We start from the raw sequence: 16,651 nt of genomic DNA on the forward strand, positions 1-16,651 counted from the left end.
TTATGGGAAGAAGGCTTTTCTATCAATAGAATTTCAATATAACACACTAAGGATGGAAGCTCAGCTGGACCTAGATCTCAGCCATGAATAAAAGGAAAGGTTACTCCAGCTAAATGGATTGGATGAACAAAGATTGTAGGTCCTTCTCCACTCAGAGGTAGTCTAGCTTCAAAGGAAATATGGCATGATAGACACCTCAAAGAGGAACAATTCTAGGAAGGAGATTGGGTGCTACTGTATGATTCAAGGTATAAAGATTTCAATGGAAAACTGAGGACAAGATGGCTGGGACCATACACAGTAGAAAAGTTCAATGACAATGGTTCAGCTCTAATCAGGACCATCGATGAAGAAGCCATCCCCATGCTTGTTAGTGGGCATAGGTTGAAAATCTAGAGGAAGCCCCTCTCCAAGCAATAATTCATTAAAAATTTGAGTAAAATAGTGTTGGTAGTGGAGCAAGTCTCTGCCTCTACTCTACCGATGCCATAAAGAAAAAAAAAACACAAAAACAAAAAAAAACAAAAATAAAAACACAAAAAAAAAGAAAAAGAGAAAAATGAGGAGAATAAAAGATCCCTGGGTGTAAAACCTCCCCTTGGAGGCGCCCAGGGTAGGTAGGTAGGGTGAAATATCCTTAAGGAGCCCTAACTGTCTCTTAAAAAAAATAAAAAAATAAAAATAAAAAAACAAGAACAGAAAAATTAACTTCTTTTGAATGCATTGCAGGTTGCAGGAGGGCCGCAAAAGAAAAAGGGACATGGCCAAGCTAAATACACCTCTGATAGGTCATTTCTCCATTGCTATTTTCTTTTCCCAATCGCTGGTCTCACTTTTTCTAGGAAAATATGCATTCTACAGGAGGCTCCTGTAGAAATCATAGAGAGCTCAAAATCAAGTCAAGAAAAGGATGAAAGGGCTAGAAACTTATCCAGAAGACCTGTGGACCCCCCTAACACCATTCATCCTCCTAACTCTCCATTCCATACCTGCGCCACTACATTTCCACTTGATTCTTTCTTCGATGCACAGAAAACATAAAAATCCTATTTCTTTCGTTTTTTTGAAAAATGAAGAATAAACAAGCAACATCCTTAATGTAACTCTTACCTAGTGCATACAAGATTTGTTTCCTTGACTAAAATAACCTTCCTTAGCTGCCTCTCTAGTCCCTACTCAAGCCTCAACCAAAAGTTTTAGAGGGAGAAGCAGCTACTGGAAATCCTACAGGATTCTTGTAGTAGTTGATCCCCTTAAAAATCGAGCTGCTGAGGCAGGGTCAGTACAACCCGGTCGTAATTGAAGATCACCAGCACAAGGTGGTTGAGCCACCGATTCAGAAGCTATGGGCACCAGCAATAGAAATCCATGGATAGAACGCCAAAGTCTAAGCATGCAACAACACGGTAGCACGCAATTCTTGACTAACAGGTAAGTGACTAAACCTGCTCCTCTGTTGCATGGGTATAATTTAAAAACTACATGGACAAGTGAGATGGTTGTGATTAAATGAGATTGGTGGCCAGCTAACTGGCCACCCTCATCTAGTTCAAACAACACTTAGTGAGTGCAATTAGCACGTGTGTTCAATCAAATTGAAAAAAATCTCAAAACAGGTAGTGGCGGAATCTAACGAGTATGATTAAAATAATTACGGCAGGCGGCATAAAGTTTCATCATGACACTAAAGTAGGGACAAATGGTTTGGATGATGGTAATGTACCCTTCCTGCCACCTCACTTCATCACCACATATTTCTCCCGTAAGCTTAAGTACGCTGCAATTGACCGCATTCACCACCTTCGTTCTCATTTGTGTCGACGAGCTCTTGACTGTAGCAACCTACCTACCACCTCCAGAGCCTCAAAACAATCACTCTCTGTCAGTTTCAAAACCCCTTCACTTATCAGGCTCTACAGGAGCATTATCAGACTCTACAGGAGCAAAAGCATAGTCCTACAACAACCTTTCTACAGGAAGGCTAGTGAGTAGCACCACAACGGAAAAATGAGGATTTTATGACAAACTCGCATTGGAAAAAGTAGGCTCCGTGAAAACCCACTCTGTATTTCCATATATATACAAAGAGTGGTGTAAATCCAAGCGAGGTATTGAGTTGAAAAGGGAAGGAAAGTGAGAACAAAGTCTGCCTATGTTTTTTAAATATATATCTATATCTATATATATATATATATATATATATATATAGTTTCTCCATTTTCTCTTTGCACTGAAAGACTATCTCCTTCTCCTCTGTGGTATTCTCCTATGAAAAGAAATGATGCAACTCTAGAAAATTAAGCCTATAAAGAGTGAACTTGCATTGGGTATCTGGTTCTTTTGAAAAAGGAAAAAAACATTGTTCTGTATGTTCTCTGTTTTTTTAAGATATTGTTTCCTTCAAACAGACAGAGAAGTAATGTGAGTCTAGAGAACGGAGTTTGGAAGGAAGGAAAGTTGAAATTTGTTTTTTTTTTAAAGAAAGAACACAGAAACTCTCTCCCTATTTCTTGAAAGAAAACCTCAGTTGTTCCCCTGTTTTCGGGATGGAAACTTGCTACCTCCCTCTTCAACTGAGATATTCCAGCAGAATATGAAACATTATGACAAGGGATTTTATGAGGAAGGAGCCTCTGAATTCAACTAAGCTCCATGAACATCCAGAAGTGGTAGCCGTCTTCACTAGACTAAATTGGATGCCTTTCCTTCAAAAATTGCATGGGTATGATGATGAACTCACAGAGGAATTTATATTGTCTTTAAAACCTCACTGAAAAACCCCTGCCACTGTCAGTTTTAGGGGTCTACCTATAGAAATCATACCAGAGTTCATCAGCAGGATTACAAGTCTCCCACTTGGACTACCCTGGAGAAAGGAAGAAAAACCACTGGGTCAAATTGCCAAGAAGACCTTTTTCCAGCCTAATGAACATCATGTGAAGGACAAGAATGACATCAGGAGAATAAGTATACCTTGCCCATGGGATGAGGTCAGTTATCAGATTATGAAATACATATCCTGTGAAGGAAAATACAAAATAGTTTATGGGTAGCATTTCAGACTATTACATGAACTCAGATATGGCATGGACCTTCCTGCATCTAGGAAACTCAGTATTCCATATTTTCTCCTCCAATCCTTAATAAAATCTAGCACCAAATTGAAGGAAGGGGTTCCAGACCAATTATCTCACCAGGGGCTAATTAAATTGCTGGTGGAGGATGCCCTCCACACTTTCAAAATCCCCATAGCCTAGGAGATTTTCAGAAACATGACTAAAGAGGATGATATAAAAACTCTCACCTATGACCTTAGTTCAACTGAAAGTGAAGAGGAAGAAAAAACAGGAGAAGCTGAGAAGGGAATTGATGAAGAAGAAAAGAACACTCAAATGGAAGAAGACAAACACCACACAGAAAAGGAAGGAAACCAGATCGAAAAAGGGAAACATGACACCACCAAAGATGAGCCTAAAGTAGAGAAGAAGAAGGAATCAAAAGAAAAATATATTAAAACCACAACAGAGAACAAGAAAAGGCCAAGAATTGAAAGGAAGAAGCTTATGATAGTTCATAAAAGGGTTTCCACAAGAAACGCAGAGGCTAAGCAAGCAAAGGAGCAAACAAAATCAGAGACAGCTGAAGGAAAACCAATAGAAACAGGGAAAGCAATAGACGAAGAAGAAGTAAAGCAGGAAGAAGTGTCTCCTGAGACACTGGAAAGAAAGGTAGCATTTGTTCTTGCTACACTTAGTACTCCAACCAAACCCAAAGGAAAAAGGAAGAGACAACCATCTATGTACTTCAAGGCTCGAAAGAGCACTAGAATAAAGATGAGGAAGCCTCAACCACCTTCAAAGGAGCCCATCATCATTGAAGATTTCCCTACTGCAAAAGTGGAGGAATCTCCATCCAAAACCCCCATTACCTATGAAAGGGGTAGCCCTAGAGCTTCTACTTGGAAATAAAGGATGAAACTTATGGACTCTAAATAGTCCTACAGGAGGCGAAAACTGCTCTACGGGAGACATTGACAAAGCTTCAAGAGACTGAGAATCTTGAAAAGAAGGTAGAAGGACAGACCCAGGAAAAAGATAAGGCAAAAGAGATACCAGAACCTGGCCCTCAGCCTAATTTAGGCTCTTATTACAACCTTTTGTAAGGATGGAAAATCATCCCAGAAATGTTTGCAGTACCTCTTTTCTTTGAGCTAGAAAAGGAAAGAGTAAGGACCCATTCATGGATGCAGATTGAAAAATCAAAAGGGGTGGAAGACATTGGGCACATGGAAGACAAATTGAGAAAAATGGGCAAAGAATTGAGCATGGTCAGGCATATAGAAAGCATCAGAAGAGATCAATTGGAGGTAGAAAATGAAATGTTAAAAAAGTAGCTGCAGGAAAGGGAACCCAAGGCAGAACATGAGTTGTTAATCTTGAAAAGACAACAGCAGGAACAGGAACCCCAGGCAGAAAGTGAGATATTAATAAGATAACAACAGGAAAAGGAACCCCAGGAAGAAAATGAGGTATTGATCTTAAGAAGGAAACTAGAAGAAAGGGAAGTGCAATTAGCCTACATGCCCAGCTGGGCTATGGAGGCACTACAATGTAGGCAGCCAGCCAAATCATATGCAATGTGTAGAGCTATAAAAAGGGTCTCTTTCACCTCTAATTACCTCACATTAATATGTCAATCCAAGAATGTTTGGTTATTTCAAAGAGTGACTCAATCCGAGGCTATTTGTCAGAGTAATGCAAGTAGTACAGCGTCCTACAAAATACAAGAGTAAACTGATGCTTGTCTATAACTAAGTTCCTTCAAATGACTAAAGCACACACTCTCAAAATATCAGTCATGGGTCCAACAGCAGTAGTCCATCCCTTTGGAAACTGATGGAAAAGGAAACTAGGGCATGGATCACGGGTCTGGGAGCAAGGTAGTAAATGCAGAGGCTCACTACAGCCACAGATCGTCTCTCACACCAAATCCGAGTAAATGAAATGGTAGATAGAAATGGAATGGCAAATAGGAAATTAAACAGTAAATCTAGAAAGGAACAACAATGCTTAAAATGGAACAACAATTCTGAAATGGAACAACAATCACTATAACTAAACCTTGCGAGTAACAATCAAACTTTATCCTATCAACTCAAAAGCTCTTATCGTAATCAAAACTCCAATCTTTCATTCTCCAAGCAAATCACGCAATCCACTAAAGGAACAACAATAACTCTCAATTATGGAACAACATGTGAAAGTCATACACACATAACATTCTAAGAAAGTAATCTGAATTTAATCCCAATCATCAACATGAATTATAACTGTGTTTCGAAATGGAACAACATGAATTCTGAATCATAAAGAACACACCTTTCAGATAATTACCTTAACACACATACTTAGCATAGAAGCTTCATAACACAAGGATAACATTGTTCAGTTGAATCTAATAAGATTTCATCCACTCTGAAAGTATTGATAATATAATGCAGAGTCAATGGAAAGAACATTAATGAATGAATCTTAGCAGAGCATGTGATGTAACTTATAAAGCATATCAGATTACTAACTAGGGACGATAAGAAAACCACACAGAAATCAAATCGTAGTGATACAGAAACAAGTGTCCTCCGGGGCTGGGCCCTTAGCCTCAAGGGTACACCACTTTAAGCTAATCCAGACGTGAAGATGAGATAATCACCAAGTTTATATTAATGCATAAAACATAAAGTACAATGAGCCAAGTTCAACGAGACTCGATGATCAAAGTTAAGTCTTTAACAAAAAGTTACATAAAAGCATCTCCCCAGACTAACAGTGCCATCCCTTTATATAAGGATAACGACGGAGATGTCTAAGTGATAAGATAAATAAAGCAGTGATCCCTCAGGATCGAAGATCCTGAGGGATTCGCAAAACTGTTAATACCTAATCACTTCTTTCTCTTCCACCGAGCTGGTGCCTTTTCCTTCTTTTCCGGACCGGTTTGCTTCAGCTTGCTTTGCCTCGTCTGCACTCGGTCCTTCGTCAAAGGGACAGCAGTTACCTTCTTCTTATCTTCTTCTTTGGAACAACATCTCTTCGTTTCTACCCTTTCCTGCACAGGAGAATGACAATTATCAGCGGATAAGTCTTTGCATACTAATTCCACGTATTCTACCACAATTCTCTATTGTTTTCCTCATTCATGATGTAAAAGATTCATAAGTCCTACTGAAAAGCCGCTAAAATGATCATTAAAAACATACCTTTTTAGTACTCCACACACCCCCCCGCTTACCCTGTTTCATGTCCTCATGAAAACGTTGTAGTTGACATGCAAAGCAGTGAGAGAGTAGGCTGGAGAAGGAATCTCATGTGGAGGCCTACAGCCATGGTGAGTGACTAGGTAGTCAAAGAACTGGTCTGTTTGACCCTCAGGCATCTCATATAGGGCTTGATATCTAGGTGCAGGATGCCAGATAATTGGACTGCGGAATCTATATCCTAATCAGGATGGTCCTGCCCTCAAGATGCTTTCACCATAGAGGTTCAAACAATTGGCGGCTAACTGAAAATTCTCATACTTAAATGGCTCCTTGAGCTAGATGTTTGGATTAGAGGTTCGGTACCAGAATTTGGTTGCATCAATGGCGAGGTCTTTGATAGAAAGAAAATATTCTAAACTTTGTCTAATGAGTGCCTCGTGCATGGGTCCTAATGTTTCAATGACACCCAGAGTTCTCATAAGGTCTCTATGTGCTCTCCATAGCTATGTTGGGTCCCTAGGCTCAGCCCTTACCCACAAGTCTAGGCCATTTTCCTGTCTCTGAAAAGTGTTATAGGCTTTGAGCCATTTAATCGGATTGACCTCGAATGAGATGAATGCTTGCAATTGAATGTCCCCAACAAAAGGGCCAGGGTTCAACTCAGTTTCCTGATCTAGCATGAGGTTATGCAAATAGAATTCACATAGCAATCTCTGGACCTTCACTCCATAATGTTTACAACAATCTATAAAGTCATTAACAGTATTAATTTGTATAGGGGCACCTGCTTTAACAACCTTTATCTTTAATTGCAAGTATCGTTCCAATAAAAACAAAGCATAGTTTTTGGCAGGGGCCCTACATGCTAAAACGTCATTGTATAAAGAACACAAGGTATCCATCTGTTTGATAACAGTATCTAACCTACGGGTTACCTTTGCAACTTTATCCTGTTCCTTTTGCCACCCTTCAAAGGCCTGGCTTTCAGATTGATTGACATTCTATAGTTGCTGTTGGAGTTCTTCATACTTCTCACGAGGGACTGTCTGCTCTCTAAGCCTCTCCATCTCTTGCTGAGCCTCTTTCAATCCTTTGTGCAGGGTCCTTGTCTTTGGATTTCTTTTCCATGTATCAGTGGAGGCCGGGAGTTTTACCTGAACTTTCTTATTTCGTTGCTTTGAGTTCAGAACCCTTATCACCCCTGAGGGTGGTGCCTCTGTTTGAATCTCCTTGTTGTATTTTTCTTTTTTAAGACGAATACCAGCTGGCAACTGTTCCTGTTCCTTGTCTTTTTCTTTTTTAACACGAATACCAGCAGTCTGTCCCTCAGCTTCATTTGGAACAGCAGCTCAACTTTCAGCTTCATTTGGAACAGCAGCTGGGCCTTCAGCTTCAATTGGAATAACAGTTGGGTTTTGGGCAGGGTTTTCATCAATAGAGCAATTTTTAGTCCTCTGCCATTTTATCCTGTGGTTTCTTACTGCAGTGGTCATCTTTTTCTTACTGGCAGTCTTCCTTGTCCTCTGCCTTGCTTTTAGAATCCTGATCTGCTGCTGGAGCTGGGCTATTATGCTCAATAACCTTCATTGTTCCTTTCGTAATTCTCTAATTTCCAATGTTTTGTTAGAAGGAACAACATGCTTTTTGCTGCATTATGGGCCGTGACTAGTCCCTTGATCTTTCTCCTGGGGTACTTCTTCACTATTTTGTTCTGGCTGTTCCAAGGTAAGAACCCTAGCTAATTCCGTGGCTTCCCTTTCTATTCTCACTTCTTCTGGAATTTCTTTTGGTGCCGTGGGAATAGATTGTTCCCTCTCAGTATCTCCTATCTCTTTTTCATCATGAACGGGCAGATTTCCTTCCTCTACCTCTTCTACATGTGGTTTTTCAGGTGCATCTTCTTCCTGGGGTTTGTCGCGGAGGTATGGTGGAGTGGAAGGTTGGCCATACTCACCCATATTGACCAAGATTGCGGCCAATTCCTCTTCTCCCACTGGGTCCCGTGGTGGGCTACCTACCTACTGTCCCATTTCCTCCTTCTGCCTGGATTGTCCATCTTCTGCCTCAGGATGCTCAATTTCCATTTCAGGGTTCTTGGCTTCTATCTCAGGATGTTCAACTTTTGTCTCAGGGGGCTTGGCTTCTGTCTCAGGATGTTCAACTTCTGCCTCAGAGGGCTCGGCTACTTCATCGTTTTCTTCTTCGGATCGCTTAGCCTTCTCGGCCTCCCCTTCCTTTTCTCCTTCAACTTGTTCTTCTTCTATCTCTGGTCGTGTGGGTTGTTCATCCTCAATTATCACTGGCTGGCTAGTGCTTTCCTAGATTTTTTCCAGCCTTCCTCTTATCCGGGCTAACCGGACTAATTTTCTATGTTTCTCTGACTTCCGGTGTCTCAGCATCATGCTTCTGTTTTGATGACTCCTGGCGGGTTTCTGGTCGTTCGGATGTGCTTGCAATAGGTTTTTGTTTTCTTAATTCTCTACATTTTTCTGGATGTTCTGGTGTGCTTAGAGTATGTTTATGTTTTGGGGAAGGTGATGTCGCTCTCTCCTCAATTATTGCAATTAATTCTTTCGAGCTGCTTTGCTGCTGGGTGAGACTATGACTAACTATTAGTAAGATTAATCCATGGTGGCTGACAACTGATTCTACATGCTGTGACTTTTTCAGGATTCGTGCGGCATCATGGAGTAAAGAATTCAAAAGTGCAGCAAGGTTTACAAAGCATTTCTGTTTTAAAACAGCTAAGAGTTTAAGGTGTCGTGGCCTTCCCACGTCTTTTTTCCCCTCGCAGGTGATGTAGCTTTGCACTGTTCTCGCTAGTTCTGCCCAGGGTTCTCCTAGCATTGCTTGTAGGACTCCCTTCCCTTTAACTGTTAAGCTCTGGCCTTCATCCTGGAAAATTTCCATGAATTCTGGAGTCTTTCCTTCTTCAATGTCCATACAGGTCCGGTGGCTGGTAGTCCCGAGACTTCGGCAATTATATCGTTGGTGACTGATATTTGCTTCCCCCGCACCGCGGAGTGATCCTCCTGCAGATTCTGCAGAAATTCTATTACTACTGTTTCATTGGACTCCTTCAGGTGACTGAGATAAGTCAGCCACCCTGCTCTTTCCAAGATCTCCCGAGCAGCAGTGGAGACTGTCAACTTTTGTGGCTCGCTTCGAACTACCCTGCCTCCCATGGTTTCACTGTGGATTCATAATGGAACAGCAGCTGCTTGTGGTGTTTGAAACATAGAGAGAGTAGTGATCGTCGGATTTGGAAAAAAACACAGAGTATGCAACAGAAATGAGTTATGAACAGCAACTTGTATAGAAAAAATAGAAATGTCATGCCATTAAACCGTGCCATTTCCTGGTATGCTATCTTTCTGGAATAGTGAGCTGACACATAACCTGGGGAATCATGAGGTGAACCTCCCCCCCGCAATGCGATAGGCTGCCCCAGCCATCAAATAAAGGAGCGGCACCCTGATCTATAACCAAGTCATAAAGGAACAACGTATGAAAATATGCCATGTTTAGAAAAACAACGGTTTGCCAAAATCGAGGCGTAAAGTTAGATCGCATATTACGTAAGAGGCTGTTGTGATATGATGCGAGGCCAGGGATAGGACATCTGTCGTACTTGCCAAATCTCAAGTGGTCATTGTCACCTCCTTTGCCATGATTGGTGTAATAAATGTCCATGCGGTATATAAGTCGGGAGATAATGTATGATTAGTGCCTAGTATATAAGAAACAAAAGAGTATTAGTATCCTACCTATTGGTGTAATTAATGTGACCTCGATACCATTAACAGTGCTCTGCTGCCGACAGGTGTCCATAACCTTGGCAGAGTTGTTTATTTCACCCGCGGAACCATGATCCTTTATGTGTATATTAAGGAATGCGATGTCAAAGTGTAGGTCATTATGCTGGCTTGGTGACCAGGTAGCCATAATGCCATTCACGAGGAGGGGGCGAAAAGTGGACAGGTCGGCTCGTGATGAGACCTCCTGTTCCAAGATTTTTTCTTTTACTATACCTTTTGGACCATATCCCTGGTGTGGTGGCCATAGTGGGAATGCCACTTCACTTCCATCCTCATGATCATGGTAGGCTGGCTCTTGATGAGACCCCCTATCCTGCATTTGACAATTTATAATTAATTTGCTTTTTCTTTCTCTTTTTTGATAAAACACTCTTCCTTATATATCCACAAAGGGTGGTTCAACACTCCTTAAGAGTAGGAATGGTGGAAGAAGTCTTATCATCTCAATAGGAGGATATAAACCCTTTGCTTTTATTCCTGAACAAAATCAAAGAAAAGAATGGCATGATAAAAGATAACCAATCAGGGCAAGATTAGTAAGACAATGATAGCAAAAGATAAGTACATCCTTCCTTCTGTCCTCTTACCAATACAAAGCCTTATAAAGATAGCGATTTATAATTGCCTAATTTTAGTGTGTTGTGATTTGGATTCATTGCATAAGTGCATTGCTTGTCTCTAAAAGACTTTGAAAGAATAGGGGCAAGAAGCATCCTTACTTGGACTAGCAAGAGGTTAGCTATGTCACAAAGAGAGAAGAAGTATACTAAATGAATAAAGGAGCATGAGTTCAAAAAGTGCAAATGCCGTTCCTTTTGGAAAAGAAACAGTAGAACAGAGCAATGTCGTTCCTTTTGAAGAAGGAACAGAAAAAATCAAAATGTGCTGTTCCTTTTGAAAAGGAACAGCAGAAAATCAAAACGTGTTGTTCCTTTTGAAAAGGAACAGCAGAAAATCAAAACGTGCTGTTCTTTTTGAAAAGGAACAGTAGAAAATCAAAATGTGTTGTTCCTTTTGAAACGGAACAGAAGAAAATCAAAACGTATTGTTGCTTTTGAAAAGGAACAGCAGAAAATCAAAAAGTGTTGTTCCTTTTCAAAAAGAACAACAGAAAATCAACAAGTGTTGTTCCTTTTGAAAAGGAAGAACAAAAAATCAACAAGTGTTGTTCCTTTTGAAAAGGAACAGCAGAAAATCAAAAAGTGTTGTTCCTTTTGAAAAGGAACAACATAAAATCAACAAGTGTTGTTCCTTTTGAAAAGGAACAGCAGGAAATCAAAAAGTGTTGTTCCTTTTGAAAAGGAACAATAGAAAATCAGCAGGTGTTGTTCCTTTTGAAAAGGAACAGCAGAAAATCAAAAAGTGTTGTTCCTTTTGAAAAGGAACAGCAGAAAATCAACAAGTGTTGTTCCTTTTGAAAAGGAACAGCAGAAAATCAAAAAGTGTTGTTCCTTTTGAAAAGGAACAACAGAAACATGCAAATTCCATTCGTTTCAGGAACGGCAGAAAAATTGAAATCTATGTATGCACAACAAGTTTGAAAAAAAAAGAGATTATGTACAAATTGTGAAAAGAAATGAATTGCTTAATGAATTACGGGTGAGGAAGATTTCTCTTCCTCTCCTAAGATCTCCATATCAGCGTCTCTGCGTAGCTGTTGGCAAAAGGATTCCCGAGTGAGTGGTTTACGATAGAGACGAACTCGGTGGCCATTCACTTTGAAGGTATATCCAGAACCGTCAATGGTAGTTAATGTAATGGTCCCATTGTCATGTACCTTCTGGATTTCGTATGGTCCTAACCAACGAGTCTGGAGTTTCCCAGGGAAATCATGAAACCGAGAGTCATATAATAGGGCCCAATATCCTTCATGAAAGACTTTGTTTTTGATAAGGGCATCATGCCATTTAGCTCGCTGCTGTTGAATCAATGATGTATTTTGTAGTGCGCAGAGCCTGATTTCGTCCAATTCATTGATCTGTTGTAGTCGATTAATCTGTGCCTCAGTTAAATCTAATCCGACTTCCTGTGTTGTTCGTAATGTTTGGATTTCAAATTCTATAGGGAAAATGGGTTGTTTTCCAAATACTAATTGATAAGGTGAGTAACCAGTGGTGCTTCTCCATGTTGTTCTATAGGCCCAAAGTGCTTCAGGTAGTCGGGCAGCGCAATCACGCCTATGTGAGGCAATGGTTTTTGTTAGGATCGATTCTATTATCTTATTGCTGCTTTCTACTTGTCCATTCGCCTGTGGGTGATATGGAGTAGTAATTTTGTGATGGACATGATAATTATTAAGTGTTGTTGCTAATCTATGGCTAGGAAATTGTGGTCCTCCGTCTGTGATTATTTCCCTTGGAAGGCCATAACGTACAAATAGATGGAAGAGGAACTGTATAACAGAGTCCTCTGTGGCCCTTGGCAATGCTTCTGCTTCAACCCACTTGGTGACATATTCTGTTGCCACCAAGATATATGTTCTCTAATTTGATGAGGGGTTGATGGGTCCAATGAAATCAAGAGCCCATCGCTCAAATGGTTCGATGACTAACTGAGGTTTAAGGGGCATCTCATCAACTTGACTAGGACGTCCTGCTCGCTGGCAGCTGCCACAGGCTTGGACAAATTTCTTTGCATCTCTGAAAATCATGGGCCAGTAATATCCTGTCTGTAATACTTTGTGTCATGTTCTACGCTCAGCGAAGTGTCCCCCACAAGGTCCATCGTGATAGGCTTTTAGGATGTCAAAGATTTCATCTTCTCGAACACATCTCCTAATATGCATGTCTGCCCCTGTATGAAACAAATATCCCCCAATCCAGGAAAATCGAGTACTCTTCTGAACAATCTGTTTTCGCTCATTAGGGGTTAAGTGTTCTGGTAGTTTACCTACTGCAAGGTAATTGGCAACATTGGCATACCAAGGTGTTCGAACGGCAACAGCAAACAGATGTTCGTCCGGAAATTGATCTTCAACTGCTGCTGCATCAACTGGCTTTGGCATTCTTGAGAGAAAATCGGCTGCAAGGTTCTCTTTGCCAGGCCGGTCCTTGATTGTGATGTCGAATTCGTGCAATAAAATCAACCATCTAGTTATTCTGGCATTTGTGACAGGCTTATTTTCTAAGTATTTTATGGCGGAATGATCCGTATACAAAATAACAGGATAGCCTATAATATAATGTCTAAATTTATTGACAGCATGTATTACAGCTAGGAATTCCTTTTCAGTAACAATGTAATTTAATTCAGTAGGGGATAAATTTTTGCTGATATAATAGATAGCATATGGTTTTTTATCTTCTTCCTGCCCAAGGACTGCGCCAATGGCTGTATCTGAGGCATCAGCTGATATTTGAAATGGCAGGTCTCAGTTTGGTCCTCGCAGGACTGGGGCTATAGATACAAGCTTCTTTAAATCCTTAAAAGCACGTTCACATTTGTCTGTCCAAAGAAAATCAACGTTACCAGTTAGTGCATATAAAGGTGCAACAATATGTGAATAATGTTCTATAAATCGTCTATAATATCCAGAAAATCCAAGAAAGCTGCGTACCTCTGTTTGAGTAGTAGGAGTGGGAATAAGCAAAAGTATTTGGATTTTGGCCGGGTCTACCTGAATGTCGGCTGCTGAAATATAGTGTCCTAGAATAAGTCCTTTAGTCATCATCATGTAACATTTTTCGTGACTTAAGCAGAGCCTGGTAGCTATACAGTGTTGTAGGACTTTTTCTAGGGTATTTAGTGCTGGATCAAAATCATCTCCATAGGGTGTAAAGTCATCCATATACATTTCAAGTCCATTTATTAAATCTGCAAAAATGCTAAGGATAGCCCTTTGGAATGTGGCGGGAGCATTACATAGGCCAAATGGTAGGACTTAGTAGGCAAATTTCCCCCAAGGACAAGTGAAAGTTGTTTTGTCCTGGTCTTCAGGGGCAATCTGCATCTGATTGTATCCACTGAAGCCATCCAGGAAGGAAAATAATTTTTTCCCTGCCAAAGTATCTAGCACTTGGTCTATGAATGGGAGTGGAAAGTGGTCTTTTTGTGTTGCTTTATTGAGTTCCCTGTAATCCACACAAATTCTCCATTTCCCATTCTTTTTTCGTACGACCACAAGTGAAGAGACCCATTTACTGTCAGAAATAGGATAAATAAAATTAACATCTAACAGTTTCTGAAGCTCCGCTTTAACCACATCTTTTAAATGAGGATTGAGTCTTCTCTGCGGTTGACAGACAAGTCTAGCATCTTTTTCTATATAAATGTGGTGTGTACACAAATGTGGGTCGATTCCTTTCATATCAGGGTAATCCCATGCAAATGCCTGTTGATATTTTCTTAATACATGGATGAGCTTAGTTTCTTGTTCAGATGTGAGGTTAGCATTGATATTTAAAGTTTTTCCCGGTTCAATTTCCACAATTTTACTATTTGCGACAGAAGTAACAGGTATTGTTTGATCATGTGTGTCTTTCAAAGGATCTTCCTCTAATTCATTATCAAATGCTGCTTCTATCATGTGACATTGTGTGCAGGATTCAGCTTCAGTTTGACTGATGAAATTATTAATGGCATCATCTTCTATTTGATCTTTAAAATCAAGTGCCTCTTGCAACATCAATGGAGATCTAATGTTGTCAGTAAGGTATGATACAGGATACTTGTTAGTTTTAATTATTGTGAGACTTGGCTGTGCTAGAGGGTATAGAACCAAATTCTTAATATTGGGTCCTTTAGTTATGGTCATATTTCCTTGCCGGCAACCAATGTAAGCACCAGCGGTGGCAAGCCAAGGCCTTCCTAGGATTAATGGGTGTCCATCAAGTCGGGTTGTTGGATTAATTATCAGGAAATCGGTTGGATATTCCCAGGAGTCTACAGAAACCATGACATCGTGTAGAGTACCTTCCGGTCTAATCACAGATCGGTCAGCTAATTCTAACAAAGTAGAGGTAGGTTCTACAGATGTAATGTCGAGTTTTTGACAGGTGGTGGTTGTTAAAATATTGATTGCAGCTCCTTGATCAACTAAGGCATTAGACAAGGTCTGACTGTAAATTTGAATAGTTACAATTGGATTTCCTGGGTCTTCATATTTGATGGGTGTTTCTTTTCTGGATAAGAGATCAGATAAAGTGCCGACTACTTGGACTCTTGGATTAGTTGTTATATTCCTCCTTGGTTTCTTTATGCACAATTCTTTAATAGTTTTTGCATATATAGGAATGTCTTGAATGGCTTGGAGGAACGAGATTTTTATGTACAAATTTTGTAATTCCCCCAGAATGTCAAAGTCAGGGTACTGTAAAGGTCAAGGTATGACTAATCGTTCTGGGAATGGGGGAGAGGGTGTGGTTGCTTGATTATGAGACTACTGATTATTTACATCCTCTTGTTGCAATTGATGCTCTCTTACTAAGTGATCTTCATTATGAATTGTTTTATCTCCCTCATTTTGAATGATACGTCCAGATTGTAATTGAAGATCATTACACTCTCGCAGATCAAGTCCTATTTCTGGTGATTCAATGATTTGAAGAGATTGGACCGATCTGTTATTTGGATTGGGGTTGGGTTGGGCTGGGAGTTGCGGCCTCAAATTAGACTGGGTATTTTGTTGTAGAGTTGGCAGAGTAGGTTGAGGGAGCGGAATAGTTCCTACTGGCTGTTGCATCAGTCTTTGCCAGTTTGTCTGCCAGGATGAACCTTGTGAAGTAGGGGGAGCCCATTGTGGAGGATATGGGCTATTTTGCCAATATGGTGAATTATAAGGTAAATTCGGCCAACTAGATTGATTTGGATGATTCAGCCATGGGTTTGAAGAAGGAAACGGTGGTGGTGACCAATTTGGGAATGGGGGTGAGGGCTGATTTTGCCACATATTATATTGTTGAGTGTTATATTGTGGAGGCTGAAAAGAAGAGGTTGCGTCTGAAAACATACCAGATTGTCTTTGCTACCGCTGGCGGAACTGGTTGATCAAGTACATTGATTCTGGTTCTTCCTCTGCTTCCTTATATACTGCCTTTAATCCAGGAAGTGAGGGGCAGCTTTCCGTAAAATGATCGTTTATACAGATGGCACATGTTTGGACTGTATCCGGTGGACACTCCTTGTGGCTATGTTTTTTTCTGCATTGGGGGCAGAAGATTGCCAAATTCTGTTCTACCTCCATCTGCTTCTGCTTGGCCTGCATAATATCAAGTTGTGTAGTTAGTGTCCCTAGAATATCAATTTTAAAATTTTCTAATAAATTTCCAATCTCCACACATGTTACTCCCTCTGTTGCTATCTTATTGTCTCTTGTAAACCGATCATATTCTGCCGGTTTTTTTCTTGTGCTACCTCTCGAACTCCTGATGCATAAATCAATAATGTCATCAAAATTCTCTTGATAAATATCCCCTTTTCCCATAATGTTTAATGTTTCGATCCACTGTTCCTTCATGCCCCTTATCAATGAAGTTTTTAACACATTATCAGGTAAAGGTAGTGATGCATAAGGAGATCTCTGTAAATTATATTGAAAACGTTCCACATATTCCTCTAATGTTTCGTTTGGTTTGGCTGT

This window comes from Pinus tabuliformis, chromosome X (assembly GCF_031772625.1).
Source record: "Pinus tabuliformis cultivar Carrire ecotype Pingquan chromosome X, CPIR1, whole genome shotgun sequence".
NCBI lineage: Eukaryota > Viridiplantae > Streptophyta > Pinopsida > Pinales > Pinaceae > Pinus > Pinus tabuliformis.